Source organism: Protopterus annectens, chromosome 5.part0, assembly GCF_019279795.1.
Source record: "Protopterus annectens isolate FY-2018-M chromosome 5.part0, PAN1.0, whole genome shotgun sequence".
Taxonomy (NCBI): Eukaryota; Metazoa; Chordata; order Ceratodontiformes; family Protopteridae; genus Protopterus; species Protopterus annectens.
Genome location: NC_056735.1, coordinates 1,846,268,915 through 1,846,284,518, shown reverse-complemented (window position 1 = coordinate 1,846,284,518; position 15,604 = coordinate 1,846,268,915). Strand labels below are relative to the sequence as shown.

The window sequence follows — 15,604 nt, the reverse complement described above, 5'->3', positions numbered from 1 at the left end:
GTAGATGAAATGGGGGGGTGGATTTGCAGAAGATGGAAGTAGCTTAGGTATCAGGAGATAGGTGACTAGCAAGAGTTTGAATAGTATTTGTGAAGAAAGAGTTGAAGGCATTAGCTGTTTGTGTGGGATTGTCCGGGTTAGAGTCTTGTGGGTCGGGTGTGATAGATTGGCCTGGGAATAGAAGATTATTAATGCTGGTCGAGAATTTTTTAGGTTCCTTGTTGGATGTTTGTTGTAGATGAAGGTAGTAGTTCTTTTTGTCTGTCAGGATGGCTTTTTTTGTGCTGTTTCTACATTCTCTAAAGGTTTAACGGTCGGCCAGGTTCTAAGTGGTACGCCATTTTGCCCAGGATTTGTTTCTGATAATGATTTTTTGTCTAGTATTGTTGGTCAGCCAGGGGGCTAGTTTGGCTTTGGTTCTGATAGCACATATTGGTGCGTGCTGGTCAAGAATAGCTAAGAATGTGGAACTGAAGTACTGTACTGCATCATTAAGAGGGAGAAATTTTAGAGGAGACCAATTACATTGTCTCAGTTCTGTCTGAAGGCATTCTGAGTTAAATTGCTTTTTTGAACGTAATGTTCTGAATGTGTTTGGAAAAATTAGATTGGTTTTATGTCTAATAATATATGTTAAAGAGTGGTCACTTAGATCGTCTGGAAGGGAGCCAGTTTTATAGGTTTGTTGGGGGGTGTTAGTAAGTATCCAGTCTAAAGTGGTGTCCTTGTTATTGATTTTATTAGTTCTGGTAGGGCAGGTAATTAGTTGTGAGAAGCCATGTAGGTTTATGTGGGAGGAGGGGTTTGAATTATTACAGGAATTCCAATTAATATTTCGGTCACCTAAGATTAATGTTTCTTGTGGGAGATTAGTGGAGAGCCAACTAAGGATGCATTCAAGAGCATTAATGTTATTTTCTGGGGGAAGATATATACAAATTATACATATATGGCTTTGCTTTTGTTGTCTTGAAGTTTAGAGCAAATTATTTCGGCACTATTGACTAGGGGAAGGTTCAGATTTATAGTGCTGATTTGTAGGTGGGTTTTATAGAGAATTGCTACACCTCCCCCCTTTTTTGTAGAGCGGTCAAGTCTAATGTTGTCATACCCAGGTGGGGAGATTTCATTGTCTTTAATGATTGGTTTTAGCCATGTTTCTGATAGGCATAGGATGTCGAATTGGTTGACATCTAGCAGGGCATGGACTTGAGAAATTTTATTACAAATACTACGTATGTTGAGATGGGCTATAGTGAGTGAATTGGTAGATTTGGTAGGTAATGCAGTCCTAGTTATGTCATTGTTGTAGCTTCTTATTCTTATTCACTAGGAAGGACCTTCTACAGATCCATTAGTCTGACTAGTTTTATTTACAAAGCCATGGAAATAATTATCATGAAAATTATCAACAGAGATAGGACACTTGGCTTTGCTAAAGGAAGGTCATGCTTATTGAATATGGTGAACTTCTTTGAAAAGGTCACTAGAGCAAAGGATGAGGGGAAAACTATGCATACTGCCTACCTAGATTTGGCTAAGGCATTGGTACAATACCCCATGGGGCATTGCCAACAAGCTTACAGAACTAGGTATAAACCCCTTTATAACATGCTGGATACTCACTGGAAAGGATCCAGGAGGTTAGAATCAGTGAGACCACTTCCACAAAGAGACCAGTCAGGAGTGGTGTCCCCAGGGTTCTGTGCTAGGCCCACTCCTCTTTGGCATCTACTTCTTGGATGTCAAAGCCAATGTCAAAGGCCTCTGGCTAACCAAGATCGCAGATGATTGCAAACTGGGAGCAGTCATTAAATCATCCCCCAAGATAAGAACACCTTTCAGGAAGGTCTAATGCAGCCAGACTCTTGGTGCCAAAGCCATAGCTTAAAACTCAATACCAATAAATGCATTATAGTACCTTTTCAGAAGTCTGCCCTCCCAAGTAACTATGTCATCAATAAATCACCCTTAAAAGTTGATTCACTAGTCAGGGATCTGGGAACTCATGTAGACAGTAACCTATCCTTTGATCAACATGTTTCTAAGTAGTAAGAAAATCCTTCTGTGTTGCTCAACCTAAGAAAGGGCATGTCATCTAGAACCAGGAAGGTTATCATATCACTGAACTCAGCCCTCATCAGGCCCATCTTGTACATGACCAGACACAAGCAGCAACAAGAATGTCCACAAGTGTCCCTTACAAAAAAATACAGGGAGTAAACATAATGTCCTATACTGATCACCTCAAAGCCCTGTCTCTTTACTCGGTATTGTACAGACTTCTGAGAGGTGATCTTTGCCAGGCATACAAAGCATCCCCAGATATTGTTTTGATGAATCTTTGGGACATCAGCAAAACAAACAGCATCATAACTACTAGATTAAAATACCTAAATTTTGCTTGCAACATAAATAGGACATGTTAGACAGACAGATATATTTCTCAGAGAATTCCCACTCTGTGGAACATGGTTAACATTTATGTGAAGCAGATCTCCTTCCTATCCCTACTTAAGCACAGCTTGGTACATTGGATGGGTAATTGGAAATTCACCCCTGGCCTGTCTCCTATGTCTGTGATGGACAGAGGCAGTCAGTAAATCACCCCCACTAAATCAAATATAATTCAAATTTGTGGGTCACATTTGGGTTGCATGGCTAGGCTTTTAAGGGCCCTAGTGGTCATTAGCTTAGTATTCACCTATGAACCTATAAGTATCACCAACATTTTAAAGGTGATATGAAAGCAGACCAACTACCAGCACAAGCTTTACAACACATGCAATATATTTATAACAAGAGGTACCAGTAAGTAGCTTTGTTCCAGAGTTACACACAGGCTGCAACTGGTTAAGTTCAACGTGAGAAGTCCTAAGAAAAGAGCATTATCAAGGTGAGATGAGACCAAGGCATAAGCAACTACTTGGAGATCAGCCTGAAGATAAGGTGCCTGATCATGGAAATACTCCAGAGATGGAAAAAGGGTGATTCTACTACAGCTGATATTTGGTCTCTAAATGTCAGTCTGTTATCCAGGATAACTTCACAGTTATACACCTTGTCAACAAACTCAAGCATATTTCCACCATAAAATATTTGGTTTGGAAATAAAGCTGCAGAGGATTCCCTTAAATATAAAATCAAATGTCTGAAACTTCTTTTCTGTTCAAAACTCACTCTGTTTTCTCTCTTTCTCTAATTCCATTCTAACCACACACAGTTTTTAAGGGAGCAGGCTTGCTTACCACACCGTCCTTCAAGGTACATGCTGAATAGGTACTGAAAGAACAAAGGTGATTTTTCCTCTGAGGTCACAGAGTTTCATAACATAGGATCTCAGCTGACTTGTAGGGGCATAGTGGAGTTTATATATATGCTTACATAGTTTACATAACTGTATAGAACATACAGCTGAAGTGTACCTCATTATGAGGAATGTATCTTATTAGGGGTCTTAAAACATTTGTGTTCCGCAAAGTTCCACATTGAAAGGGTCTGTCACAAATTCAGTGTTAGGAATTTTATTAACTGATATCCATGGTAAAAAAGAGAGGAATTATATAAATTAGTTAAAAGATCTTTGTTATAAGTAAAACCAGTATACTTTAACCATCCTATGCCCTTCCTAGTTGAAGTTGTTAGTAAGCCATTGGTATGTGTTCCACATTTTGTCCATCTGTTCCACATTATGAGGCGTAGTATTCCTCATTTGGAGATGGAAGGTTGAGAACTCTGGTACAAAAATAACTACATATTATCATGAATTCATGAGGAACCCCACAGATGAGGCTGAGGGCTGCATTATATAGGCCATATGTTTGTAATGCGGTACTACCACTTTCAGAGACACATTTGCAGCAATGAGGAAAGACCTCAATATTGGCCTATTTGCTTGTGTCTGCACTGTCATTAACTACCACAAGTGCAGATCAGCACTTCCTGTGGTAGTTAACAGTGGCAGCAGATGTATAGTGGTAGCACAGGCAACCCATTCACTCTCTCTCACACACAGACAAACACCACATACCTGATACATCTCTCTGTTTTATCAGAATGTCCCCAGTGTCTCTTTTCTCCATCCCTCATAAATCTTGGATGATATCAGTCAGTTATTAATTGTAGACATTAGAGTTTCACACATTATATCCTTCAATAAATCCAGACTAGTGCAAAAGCTGTTTAAGCCAGCAACTTTGTAAACTTGTAAGAGGTGCAATTTAAATCCATCCCTGCTGTTGTCCTGTCTTGCACTCCAACATTGAGAAGTATGTCTACAGTTCCCTTTGCCATCTGTCTTGCATCACAAACTGTTTCAGGCATTGCATAATGTCTGAGATCCTCAACATATATGTAAAAAACAACTCTTGCTGTACTAACTTCATAGCACAGTAGGTTAGTCCTGAGGTTTACTATGGCAAGGGTGCCTTTAAGGCACAGTATGTAATAGTATTCCTTGTGTCAAGTGGTTTTCCACACTACGTTTTATTTATTTTTACTTACGTGCCTTTAAGGCATGCTATCTACCTTATCCCTTATGTCTAGTGTTTCCCCACATGATCCCCATTATATGTACATGCTATTCAGGCATGAAGTGAAGGGATCTCCTTGGTGCGTAGTGTTCACCCCACTCAACCTATGCATATACAGTTTTCCCTGGTGTTTAGTGTTCCCCCAACCTATGGTACATGCAAGTGCCATTAAGACTCAAAAGGAAATGTTCTCCATGGTGTTTAGTGTTCCCCTCCTGATCCTCAGTATGTTTAAGTGCCATTAAGACTCAAAAGGAAGTGTTTTCCCAGGTGCCAAGTGTTGCCCCTGACCCATGTATTTAAAGTTATACCTGGTGGCTAGTGGTCCTCCTAACCCATTGTTGTAGGCTTTACTCATTAGTCTAGGGGTATGTTGAAGCATGGCAGCCATCCCAACCCACCCACCCACTTACACATTCATTATACAGATAAAGATACACACACACACACACACACACACACACACACACACACACACACATATCTAATTAACCTTACCCTCAGTAACTCACCTACTGCTACCATCCATGCATACACACACACATACATACACCTCTCCACATTCACTTACACATATCCTCTAACACTACCTGACCAGTAAACTCCCCTGCACTTATCTCTACAGTAATGGACAAAAATGGCTATTCGGCCATGTTCATTACCACAAGCGGCTAGGAGCAGACATGCTAATTTATGCAACCAAGCAATTCTCTGACTCATTTGGCTGTGTAAATACCCTATCACAAGCAGTTCTGAGGGGAGAGCATATGGATAACTAACATCTGCCTTTACCGTTGGACTACCCCATTATCATGCAACTTGGCCACAGAGACAGCCCACCACTGCAGTACTGCATGTCTTCATGCAAACACACTGCAGTGAGGCTATTTCTGAATTTGAAAAACATACCATGATGTGTACATCTTGTATGCATCTCACAGTAAGTTTTGTGAATTCAGCCCAAATATGACATACTGCCAGATAAAATGAATAGTGTAATGTCACAAAGCAGAAAGGGGAGGTTATCATATTAAAAGCTGGTCCCAACAAGATAGTATGTGCCATTTTACATGTGCCATCTAAATGAAACAGCAGAAAAACTGATCTCAAATCTGTTTACTCATTTTTATTATTTGATAAGAAATGATGGAAGATATATCGTGATCTGCAAAACGTAAGTTGAACCAGTTCACTCTGCAGAAATGAGTGACTGTGTATTGAATTAGATAGTTCTCATACATTTAAAGAAGTGGTCTGCTTTACCATGTTTCCAAACAGAAATGCATCACTCTAGCTTATCTTGGATAAAAGTGCCCATAGGTCCATACCATGAAGCAAGTTGTCACCAGCCTGGAAGGAGTCTGTGGATATTCCTAATGTATTTCATAAAACTAATCAAGAAGTGTAGCTCAATGGTATGCATGATAAGAATGCATTCACTACAAGCATTTTACATTGCTAATGTTTCTTTATTTAAGGAGGAAAGGAAAATTAACATATCAGATTTGTTTTTCAGGCATGGCATCTAGCACAAGAAGCAAATAGCAGAAAATACTGCCAGGCTAAACACAGATAAGTGTGTATCCAGAAAAACAGAAATCATAAGAAAAGAAGTGCAGTACACAGAATCACTTAAGTCAATGTCTTGATAATCGGAACATGTACAGACTTATGATGTTTCTCTTAAAAACATTAACATTCCACAGAGAATGCATATAATTGGAATCAGGGAATTTGTCCATATCTGGTGTTTTGTGCAGAGGGCAGATCGCCTTGTGGGAACTGTGTCTTCACAAACATGCTACTACTTAATATAACCACTTAGAAGGTCACCACTTCTCACAGAAATGCAAATTCCTTTTTTATTTGTGAAAAAAAGAATTTGTCTTTTTACTTTACGCAGAATCCTTTATAAACGCATTCTATGAACACCTTCAGGAATGCATGGATCATGCAATCCCAAATAAAACCAAGACCCAATCCTCCAAAGGCAGACGTCCTGTCTGGTGGACCCCAGCCATAAACTCTTTTCTTCTTGCAGATGTCAGAAGAAGGCCTAAAAAAACAGGCCAAAGAAGCCAAAACCAGCAAAACCAACCCACCCGTGCACTAACCATATTTGCAATATTCTATTATGGTAGGGTACAAAACTGTACTATGTTCTTCATCTCACATTGCTGCTATAAAGCATTAGGGAAACATGCCTTGTAAAATTGCAGTTACAAATGCATCCAGAGATAGAGATAAGTAGGAGGTGGTAAATGCTAGAGTAAAAGTATGCACTGAACTCAAAGTAGCTTGCTTCAAAATATCTTTAGTAGCCACCCCAGTGGAATGAGGCCTAATCCCAGCTGGAATCTCCTTACCATGATGGGAATAACAGAAAGCAATACAAAACCAATCCACTTAGAAATAGTTTGTTTTGAAACAGGTTTGCCCTGAGAACCCAAAGCAAAAGAAACAAACAACTGCTGAGACTGCCTGAACAGTTCTGCTCAAATAATATTGCAACTGTCTGTGTATATCCAACGTGTGCAAAATCTTTTCCCTTTATTTTGGGGTTTGCATAAAAAGTAGGCAAATGAATAGTTTGGTTTAGCCACACCACACAAACCACTTTAGGCATAAAAGAAGGGTTAATGCCTTAAAGACACCCTATCCTTGTGGAAATTAAGAAGAAGAAAACTGCCTAAGGGGCCTGTAATTCAAGAAACCCTTCGCAGAGGTAATGGCCAACAAAAAGCAGTCTTCCAAGATAAATATTTCAACTCTGCGATGCTGCAGGCTCAAGGGGGTTGTAGTGTTGAGTTTCCACAAAAAAAAAGATCCCCAAGCAGGAGTAGGAGCTCTCGTGGGGGTCTTATATTCTTTGCCCTCTAAGGAATTGCTTAAACAAAGGCTGAGAAAATAATGGTGGTGAGCAGAGATTGCTGCAGCATGAACCTTTATAGAGGAGAAGGACAAACCTTTGTCCAATAACTGAAGCGCCATAATTAAATTAGGTTTTAAAAAAAGTCCTTTTGCTGTACTCCAAAAAAAAATCTCCTCCATTTATCTCAAGTAAACTTTCCTTGTACTAGGCCTTCTGGCCCAAAATAACATTCAAAACTTGTTTGTGAAAGCTGAGACCCTCAGTTTTTTAAACCAGAATATGCAGGCTGTCAGATGTAGAGAATGAAGTTTCCTGAGACAGCAGGTGAGGCCATGGAGGCTCCTGTACCAGACTTCTCAGTAATGGGTACCAGTGCTGTCGAGGCCAATCTGGACTATTAAAATCATGTTTGGCTTGTCCTGTCTGACCTTCAGCAGTACCTTTGGGAGGAGAGGCGGCATACACGTGAAGATTGCTCCAATTGAATGAGAGAGCATCCACTTTCAAGCTGAGGAGCTGGTAATTTAGTGGAGAAGCGAACAGATCTATGTCTGGAGTTCCCCATAACACTGTTGGGATCCAATTGATCCATAATTTGTCTGCTCATGAAGATTTAGCTGTAAACTGAGAGCAGTCTCCCACAAAATCATTGCTTGATGTACCATATGACAGTTGTGTTGTCTGTTTGAATCAACACCTGCCCTGAAAAGTAAATCCTTGAAAGCTATCAATGCAAATTGGACTGCTAACATCTCCTTCAAGTTGATATGTAGATGTTGAAGTCTGGCAGGCCACGTGTCTTGTATCCATTTTCCATTTAGATGAGCTCCCAAGCTTTGTCTGAGGCATCTGTCGTTAAATCCTTGTTTAGGTGACATTCTCTGCCCCCACACAAAATTCCTTTTGAATGCAAGGTATTATTTTTATGACAGTGTCCAAATCTTGGCAGTGCTGTGTCCATACATTCTTGAGATACCATTGTAGCTTCCTCATATGCAGTTTGGCATTGGGAAGTACCAGAATACAAGATGCCATGAACCCCAAGGCTTGAAGGACTGTCCTTGCAGTCAGCCTGGACTGATGAGACAACTGGTGGAAGTAAAGAAAGATTCTTTTGTTTGTCCGGGGTCAAAAGGCCATCTGGGATGCTGTATTCAGTCTCACACCCAGAAAGCACATGTCCTGAGAGGGTACTAGACTGGACTTTATTTCGTTCACAGAATACCCCAGGCATCTTAACACTGCCATCACATACTGTAAATGATGAAGAAGTTTTTTCTTGGGCCAGTATCAGGCAATCGTCCAAATAAGGATAGATCTGTATTCCTCTTAGCCTGAAGAAAGCTACCACTGGACCCAGAAGCTTCGTGAACACTGTGGCTGGAGTAGATAAGCCAAAGGGCAATGCAGAGAACTGATAACGTGAAGTCCCAGCCAGATACTTCCTGCAACTGGGCCTGATAGGAACATGAAGGTAAGCCTCTTTGAGATCCAGAGTCACCATCCAGTGATCTTTGCCCAGCAGAGGTAAAAGCTGTTTAACATTTTGAACTTGGGAATGTCCAGATATGTGTTGAGGATGGATAAATCCAAAATTGGTCTCCACGTGTTTCCTTTCTTTGGTACTAGAAACATCCTAGGCCCACTTCTGGCACAGGAACCTATTTGAAGTAGTAAAGAAATTTGTTTGCGAGCCTCTAGTCTTTGCTGAGGAGGGCCTTTGAAAGGAGGCAAGGTATGGAAATAAAACTTGTAACCCTGGTGTATGATATCCAATACCCATTTGTCTTGGGTAACCAACATCCAATTTTCCTTGAAGAGTGCTAACCTTCCTCCCAAAGGTGCTGCCAGGCAAGAAGGATCTGGCAGCTGAAAAGTAGGTCATTGGGCCTGTTTTTACGAAGGACTGGCCCTGCCCTTCGAATTGTGCAGGTGAACTCCTCCTTCTAGGCCTAAAGAACTCTGAGCTCTGCCCCTACCATGTCTAGATCTACCCCTAGACTGCGGAAGATTGTGCAGGTGAACTCCCTGTTCTAGGCTAAAAGAACTCCTGAGCCTGCCCTACCATGTCTAGATCTACCCTAGACTGAGAATCATAAGTTAGCAGGCCAATTCCTACTAAACGAGGCTGAACTTGCAAAAACATAACAGCCTGCATAGACTTAGCCTTGTCTTCCATTTTCTTCAAGACTGATTCCACAGGTGAACCAAACAACACATCAGACTGCAAAGGAGCATCCAAAATCCTTGTCTTAACATGGTCAGATAAATTCTGATCCTTTAACCAGGCGTGCCTGCGAAGAACTGAGCCAGTGGCAGCCACCCTAGACGAGGCCTGCACAGCATCAAAACCACACTGTAATGAATGCTTACCCACTTGTTCAGAGACATGCACCAAATCTTGCAACTCTTTACACTCAATGCCTTCTGCCAGAGCATCCACCTTAGACTTCAATTGAGAAAGAAGAAAGTTTTGATATTTCAACATATGAAACTGGCAATTCAAAGCCCTCATAGCTAAGGTAGAAGATGTATAGACCTTCTTTCCCCATCTATCCAAAGCTCTGGCTTCTTTATCTCCTTGACACCCTTAGGTCCCTGACTAAACTCTTATAAAGATATTTATGAGCCTCAGGCACCCACGGTTTAACAGGAGCAGATTAAGTGAAGCCTCTGCAAACACATCTTCCACAACATCCAGAACAGGGGAATAGCCAAGGGCCTATGCTGGCCTTTTCCTAGAATCAGAAAAGTCCTGACCTTCCCACTTAAAATGTTCCCTCATAGAATGAAGTGTCTCTGAAAAGAAAAATCCTCTGGAGGAGAAGCAGAAGGAGTGGAATCATCTGCATCAGAATCAGAATAAGGAGAATACTCCTGCAAGTCTTCAGCTGAAGACTCTGAAAACTGCCCAACTCTGGCTCCACCCTAGGCCTCTTATCAGGAGGGGCAAAGAACCTCTAATCAGAGTAATTAAATCTTCATTTTAAGCATGTGCTCTTAGGCACACAGACCCTGCTGAACTAGGAGTGACACCAACAGAAGCTGAAACTGGCCTGCCTCTGGGAGAAGCCTTGAAACAGAAGGAGAAGGCCTAACCACCCTAGGAAGGCAGTAACTTGGGAAGCCCTTCAGCCTGACCTGCCTCCTAGAGACCACCTCCTGCAAAATCAAAGTCTCCCCTGAGACTCCAGAGTCTCCTCGCGGAACCACCGGTTCCACTGCTCTCTAAAGAAACCGGGTCCGAACGGACGACCTCATCTTACCTGGGTTTAACTGTTTCGGCATATTATAATTGCACCGCTTCCCAAAGACCAGCCTAGCACAATCCAACCTTTTATTGAACCTATCAGGCCCCAAACAAGGAATACACAAAGAATGATAAACAAGAAATACAGTTATTCACTTTTTCTGACATCGGTAAAACACTGAGGCAAGAAAAACAAAATAATCAACTTGGAATCGGTCTGAAACCGCTGCTTCTGCATTGTGATGTCCTGATGTCAGTTTGACCAACGTCAGCCTAATACTTTGGTATTCGGGCCGACCGAGAACAGCGGACTACCCATATGTAAGGACTGCAGCAATGTGAGATGAAGAACATCAAACTATACAATAGAAGGAGGAAGCTACTACATGATAGAGCAAAATACCAAAAAGGGAAGGCATCTCTGATCAGTATTAGCAAAAAACTATGGGCACTCATAAAATCGTCTAAGGCCAGCTTCGAGAGAAAAATTGCACAGGACACTAAGGATAATCACAAGGCTTTCTTTAGTTATGTTAGGAACCTGGGTGGGAATTCCCAAATATGCTCAGAATTAGTCCAAAATGACAAAAAATACACCGAACCCACAGACATTGCCAACATCCTAGCTGACAGGTTCAGTGCAAACTTCTCCCCTCCCCCCACCAAAAGGGCAAATATCTATCCCAGCAGAGTGCTGCCCCTGACATCTCAGATGCTCAGGTAAGAGCCGCCTCTCCAAAGCAAAAACACAGCATCAATGGGACCAGACGGTGTCCCGGGCTGCATCCTACATGAACTCCAAGAAGAGCTAAACCCAAACATAAAACTACTGTTCAATCTCAGCCTTACTACAGGATATGTACCCAAAGAGTGGCATACAGCAACAGTGGTCCCTCTCCACAAAGGTGGTGCCTCAACGGATCCTGGAAACTATTGCCCCATAAGCCTGACTAGCTTGGTCTGCAAAGCTATGGAAAGGATCATCATGGACCTCATAAATAAAGATATTGGGGACCTACAGACACTGGATCCTACCCAGTTCGGCTTTGTTAAGGGAAGATCCTGCCTCTTAAACCTGGTTGATTTCTTTGAAACAGTCACCAAGGCCACTGACGAGGGGAAGGTGGTCCACACAGCCTACCTGGACCTTGCAAAAGCCTTCAATACAATACCCCACTCGGGCATTATAGATAAGCTCACCAGCTTAAATATAAACCCCTATGTCACTAGATGGGTTGCAAACTGGCTCAAGGACAGAACCCACATGGTTAGAATTGCTGGAGCCATGTCAGACTCCAAACCAATTACAAGTGGCGTCCCACAAGGCTCAGTCCTGGGACCTCTCTTGTTCGGTATATATTTCTCTGAGGTACAGGCCAACACGGAAGGACTGTGGCTGACCAAGTTCGCAGATGACTGCAAACTGGGCGCCATAATCGACTCTCCAGCCGACACAAGCATCCTCCAAAAGGGCCTCATAGAAACAGACAACTGGTGTCAGAGCCATGGCCTCAAGCTAAATGCCAAAAAGTGTATAGTCATCCCCTTTGGCAAAAGCAAAGTGCCCACAAATTACCACATAGGTGGTAATCCATTAAGTACAGAAGAAGTAATTAGGGACCTGGGGACCCAAGTTGATAGCAATCTCTCATTTGACAACCACGTGGCCAAAGTGGTTAGAAAAACATTTTATATAGCCCACCTAATCATGAAGGGATTCACATCTAGATCAGGGGAGGTTATCGTACCTCTTTACTCATCCCTCATCAGGCCCATAATTGAGTACAATGCCCATTTGGGATGTACCTTACCAGACACCTGCAGCAACTGGAAAGACCCCAAAAGTACCTCACCAAGAGGATCAAAGGGCTCAAACAGATGCCATATGCTGCCTGGTTAAAGAAACGCCAGCTCTACTCAGTGGCATACTGCCTGCTCAGAGGCGATCTGTGCCTAACGTATAAAGCCATGTCCAACCCGGAATTAATGGACATGCTGCACCTCAGAAAATCCAAATCCCATCGAGCTACGCGCTCGAGAGACTTGAACCTCAGCACTGAAATAAATAGGACATGCTGGAGGGACAGATTCATAACCCAAAGGCTCCCTTCACTCTGGAATAAAATCCCAGTCCAGGTTAGGCAGAGTCCCTCATTGACTCTCTTCAAGAGGAATCTTGATGAGTGGATGGGAGATCGTAGGTTTACCCCGGGTATCACTTCTGTGTCACTATTAGACAGAGGCACAGTATACTAACCTCGAAAAAAGGCATAGCAAAATTAATTTAAAATGGGTGGCGAAAGCCAAACACACTCTGGCTAGGCTTATAAATGCCCTAGAGCAGATAGCCTAGTATGAACCTATGAACCTATGAACTTGCAAATTCAGATTAATGAAAGTACTGGATGGGGTCATGTGGAGTGAGAGTTACATTAGGAAGTGGGGAGCTAGGATGAAAATTCAGTTAAGGCAGGGTCCTGCTTCTCCCCCATGGTCCTTTTGTTCTGCAATGTCATGGGGGGGCCTCATATGACTATTCCAACCTGTCGTATGGCAGCAGTGAAACACGGATACTGAAATCAGCTCATTCTTGCCCTTTTCCTGATGGTGTTTTGGGTTAATACCGAGAAGATGACCAGAACTGCTAATAATTACTTCTGCTACAATGCAATGATGATGATACTAACATGGGTGTGTATGAAGGACAACTCCGGATATACAAAACAAGGAAGTAATCTGCCTTATCACATCAACAGGCTAGGGCTTGCCTCCTATAAATAAGTGCAGCTGATCAGGAGAACCTGTAGTGTTATGAAGCTACTAATTTAAGAACCACATGGTGAAACATGATGAAACATGACAAAACTGCAGAAAGCAAAGAGGACATACTTTTCTAAGACACAGTAATATCAAAAAAGTTTAAAAAGATGGCCTGGAATGCCCAGTGTAACAAGTCTTCATGTTTTGACAGAATTTAACATGAGCTGATGAGCATCCCTAACTCTCTCTCTCTCTCTTTCGGCTTTTTCCCGGTTAGGGGTCGCCACAGCGGATCACCTTGTCTACTCATGATTGGCAGTGGAGTTTTTACTGTGTTGAGTTGCCAGCCCGGCACTCAACCTTCCACAGAAGGCACGCACTCATGCCTAGGGCCAATTTTGGCATGTCCAATCCACTTGCAGCATATCTTTGGGGATGTCGGAGGAAACCGGAGCACCCGGAGGAAACCCACATGACCACAGGGAGGACATGCAGACTCCACACAGACGACACCCCAGCCGAAGATCAAACCGGAGAGCCTCTTGGTGTGAGGCGACAATGCTAACCGCTGCACCACCGAGGCCGTCCATGAGCATCCCTAACTCTGAAATAATATTTTGGAATTTAAACGATAAAAAAAAATTCTATAATTTTCATACTCCAACTGACTTTGCTTCAAGTACAACGGCACAGGTTAGACAAAGCATTAAGAGTAAGCTAGGTATTAGTTGTCACAATTAGTGAGATTCACACTGTGCAAGCAGCATTCAACATGCCACGTATCTAGATCTAAGCTTCATACAATCCCCTCCTCCTCCATATACACACACACACTCATACATATATATATATATATATGTTTTTATATCTATATATGTACATACATACACACACACACACACACATATATATATATATATATATATATATATATATATATATATACATACACACACACACACACATATGTATAGTACACACATATATTTATATATACATACATATATATATTTACACATACATATGTTCATACCATCCAAAGCAGCTGTGCTTCCTTGGGTATAATGGGTTAAGAAACAATAAAATGTTTGTAAAATGTTTATAATACGTTTAGGTTGCTACATGACTCGTTTCTTGTACAGTTAACACAAATAATATGTTTAGTAGATAACCCAAGTATAAAATCTATATATAATACCACACTGTTTAAAATCCAAACTTTTAAAAAGCATGTGCTATTTCAGGATCTTTAAAACTGTTTCTAAAATTGTTCAGTAGTCATATCTCAGAATTTCCAGGCTGAGTTCTTTGAACAATATCACTGCCTTAACTGAAATGCTGTAATGCTTGATGTTTCTCTCTCTACTTTAACAAGTTTAAAGTTCTTCAGTAAAATGGGCATAAGCATCTACAGGCATCAAAAGAAAAACATAATCAATTTACTTTCTATAAAGTTAATTTTAACAGACTGTCTGTTGCTTAGTCATTTGTTTTAGCTAACACATCTAAGTTTCTAGAGTATGAGCTAAATCAACAATGTCAGTGTTGCCTTGGAGACATGTACACAAATAGCTTAGGAGAGTAAGAAAACATTTACCTTTTAGACACCTGTTGGCACTACTCAGAATTTTGAGACCTTACTCAGCTATAATTTCCCAAAAATATGCATCCTGTTGTAAAACTCTTTTATCTTTTACATATTCTTCGTATTAACTCCTCCATCTTTTCCATTTCTGACCCAGTTTAACAAGTGGCTTTTTACCATGTAGGCATGTCATAAAATGGAGCATACTGGGAGTTGTAGTCTGAATTTATATTTTCCATCTAGTGATGTTAATACAAGAGGGAACAGCATTATAAAAGAACACCTTTTATGTATGTATATATTTCTAGTAATACAGCTAAGTAAGTAAATAGGATGTAAATATGCTGAAAGCAGTGTTTTGTCTTAAGGAAAACAATATTTGCTGCCGGAGCTTTATCTTTTCAGATATTTTACAAGAAAGTCTTCCTGGGATGCATGAAGCTGTCCTGTGAGCCTAAGTTTGTGCTATGCATTCATCTAGGATAATATATGTAACTAGTCATATTATGATAACCACTGATATTAACAAATATTAGTTTCAGTTTAGTAGTTAATAAAGCATATGCTTGGTCCTTTTAGCTTTTATGTCCACAGAGGACATAACA

General features: G+C 41.2%; 1 protein-coding gene across 3 annotated transcripts in view; it reads right to left on the bottom strand.

Annotated features, from left to right (window-relative positions):
* Positions 1–15,148, bottom strand: part of LOC122801936 (serine/threonine-protein kinase Nek5-like) — a 626,240-nt gene extending 611,092 nt beyond the window's left edge. For all 3 annotated transcript variants that reach the window (XM_044071668.1, XM_044071669.1, XM_044071670.1), the window contains exon 1: positions 15,012–15,148. The gene's annotated coding sequence lies outside the window, so the exon portion shown is untranslated. The remainder of the gene's footprint in view (positions 1–15,011) is intronic.
* Between the last annotated feature and the right edge of the window lie 456 nt (positions 15,149–15,604).